This window comes from Austrofundulus limnaeus, unplaced genomic scaffold (genome assembly GCF_001266775.1).
Source record: "Austrofundulus limnaeus strain Quisiro unplaced genomic scaffold, Austrofundulus_limnaeus-1.0 Scaffold892, whole genome shotgun sequence".
Lineage (NCBI taxonomy): Eukaryota > Metazoa > Chordata > Actinopteri > Cyprinodontiformes > Rivulidae > Austrofundulus > Austrofundulus limnaeus.
The window spans coordinates 90136-93303 of record NW_013953294.1 but is presented as its reverse complement, the minus strand read 5'-3'; positions in this window follow the sequence as shown (position 1 = coordinate 93303).

Here is a 3168-nt window from a genome sequence, read left to right as displayed (position 1 = left end):
AAGTAATACAGATCAATGACACTGAGTCAATAGTGGAAACACAACTGAATAAAAAGATTTATAGGAATTTAACTGTGAAGGATCGATGAGGTCATGCAGGACTGGAGAAATGTTTTTCATTTCTTGATGATTTCTCCTGAACGATGGGAGGTTTTGGTCCAGCTCCTGTTTGACTCCAGGAGGTCAAATACGAAAACTGTTCGGGACAAATCGTTGAACATTTAGGAGAGTTTTAGTCTTGGTTTGTTTGTTGAAGGGTTAAAGTTTCAGAAACAAGAAGCCCAGCTGGGCTCTGTTCCAACATTTAGAATAAAGACTTTACTTGATGAAGAGTGTTGTGTGTGTGTTGATGATAAAAGGTCAGGATCAAAAAATAAAACAGGACACATCTCTCCATCCACATGAACAGAGTTTTTATATTTTTTGAGCAATAAATATTTCCACTTTTCCATTTCTCTGCAGTTTCAAAAACAAAGTACAAGTAATATATATTTATATACACAGCTAAAATCTTCCATACATAATTTTAAAATAATGTCGTCTCTGTTGGACACATATTTGACACTTTACTCGTACAATTTTACAAGGACTATTGCAGTCTCTCTACATTATAAACAAGAAATATCTTTATTCCATAAAGTGGTCCGTTAATTTCTTCAGAAACAACTGAGACCCCCTGTTCACCGTTATTCGAAATGGTACACACAACAACACACTGCCTTCACCGTGGGAACAGAAAGGTCCGAACGTCATCAGAACCGGTTCTGATGAAATGTTTCCTGGTTTTCCTGCAGAGTTCGGACCAGAATCTGTTTGAGACCAAAAGCTTCAGTTCCCAAAGAAAAGCAGCCACAGACAGACAAAACTCCCGCCGTGGAGCGAGGCGCCGACTCGTTAGTTTTCATTTAATGATTTCTGTACATTCATGTTTATAATACAGGTCATTCAGTGCAGATACTGGAATAAATACACATGCAAACTGAGAGCGGAGCAGGCCAGGGCACAAAAACAACTTTTTAATTAAGGTTAGAAAGGTCCACACCAACGTTTCTGTAGGTTCTTTAACCCAAAATAATGTCAGTTTGTTTTTTACTTTTTTTACCTTTAAGACTGATTCACCAGGCAACAAAGAAAACAGATCAAAGTTTGATTATTTGAGAATTAAATGTAGATTTTTCTTCATAAATCCAGAACTGGGTGTACAGTAACTGTTTCAGATCTAAAGTTGTACATTTCAGTAGATGTGAAAAAGCATCTGCTCCTCAGCAGCTCTTAAACAAATCAAAGCATAAAAGAAAAATGTTTCAAAACTGGAAGCAGCTTCTACAGGATGTCAGAGGACCAGGTGAGTTCTTCTAAACATCCTGAAACATAAAACGTTAGATCTGAAAAGGTCACAAATAATCTTTTTTTTTTACCTTCAAATGGTTTTAAAAACAAAATAAAACCAGATTTGATCAAACACCAAGAGGTGTACAACAAACCATTTCTATCCAAACCAGTCCAGATCATATTAAAAGTTTAGACTTTCTGCAGATTATATCWAATATTTGATGGAGTTGATTGAACATGCAGAAGCAGGGGTGTGGAGCTTTACGGTGGATGTGTTGGATTGTTTTGGACATGCACTGAAACTAAAGAACTGGGGTGTTCTCCTTACGAGGTAGCTTTGATCCAGTGCTCCTTTAAAAACCAGTTTTTCTTTCATGAGGGGATGTTTCAGTTTATTCTTGAGCGAATGTGATGAGTGTAAGGCCTGTGTAAAAAGGCAAAGTGTTTCTGATACACGGTGCAGACCTCACGGTCCAGAACTCCAAGCAGCAGTTCTTCGTGTCGCTCGCTGCCGATGTTGGCTGAAGGCTTGATGCACAAACGCTGTGGGCTGAATGCAATCATATCACAACTAGTTTTTAGTCACAGATCACCGTTGGTGTTGTAAACATATTAAAAGTTAAAAAATAAAGTTTCAGTATTTCCATAAGATGCTCAAATAAAAAGAAAATCACATTTTAAGCACATAACAAAATCAAAAAATGCTAAAAATACAGAACAGCCCAAGGAGTACGTCATGTTAGTAAGAAGCTCGTCACACAACAATATTAATATCAGAGCCTTTTAAAAAAGTCAAAAGTCTTATTTCACCGGGCGACGGCAGTTATGAACACAATTCATGAAGAAGTTTCCAAAATATTTCAGAACATTTTCAGGTTTTTCAGTTTCTGTGCTTGAGTCGCTAAAACTTTGCAAATGTTGGAGAAAGGCACAACAAATTTCCTACAGAAGTCAGAGAGTCATCGCTGGCTTCTTCAACTCTTCTCAGATTAGTTTTTGAGTCAAAGTGTGAGAAATGTTTGACAACTTTGGGAGAGTTTAGCAACTGATTAAATCAAACTGTTACAGATTAGAAACAAAACTTGGTCTGTTTTGTTTCTGCCTTAAAGCTGCGCCTAGTTTAGGATTTTATCTTCTGGAGTTTATTTTAGAAACAAAGGTCACCGTTGGTGGGACGCAAACATTAACCAGCCTTTAGATGGGCACTTTCTGTGGACTTTAGGCATCGGTTTCAAGCCCAAACAGCATCTGGTGTAAAACTTGTTTCAAAACAAACATGCAGATCAAACACAGTCTCACTGGTATGTACAAGTACTTTAACGATTTGTATGTCTGTCTTAGCTGATATATGACTGTCTCATCCCATGGTACGACTGTCTTATTGGATCTTAAGGCTGTCAAATGGATGGTAAGACTGTCTAATCAAATGGTACGACTGCCTTATCTCATGGAGTGTCTTATTGGACGGTACAAATGCCATATCAAATGGTATGGCCGCCTTATCGAATGGTACGACTGCCTATCGAATGGTACGACTGCCTATCGAATGGTACAACTGTCTAACGAATTGTACGACTGCCCTAACGAATTGTACGACTGCTTATCGAATGGTACGATGGTCTTATCGAATGGTACGACTGTCTATCGAATTGTACGACTGCCTATCGAATGGAACGACTGCCTATCGAATGGAACGACTGCCTATCGAATGGTACAACTGTCTAACGAATTGTACGACTGCTTATCGAATGGTACGATGGTCTTATCGAATGGTACGACTGTCTATCGAATTGTACGACTGCCTATCGAATGGTATGACTGCCTATCGAATGGTAC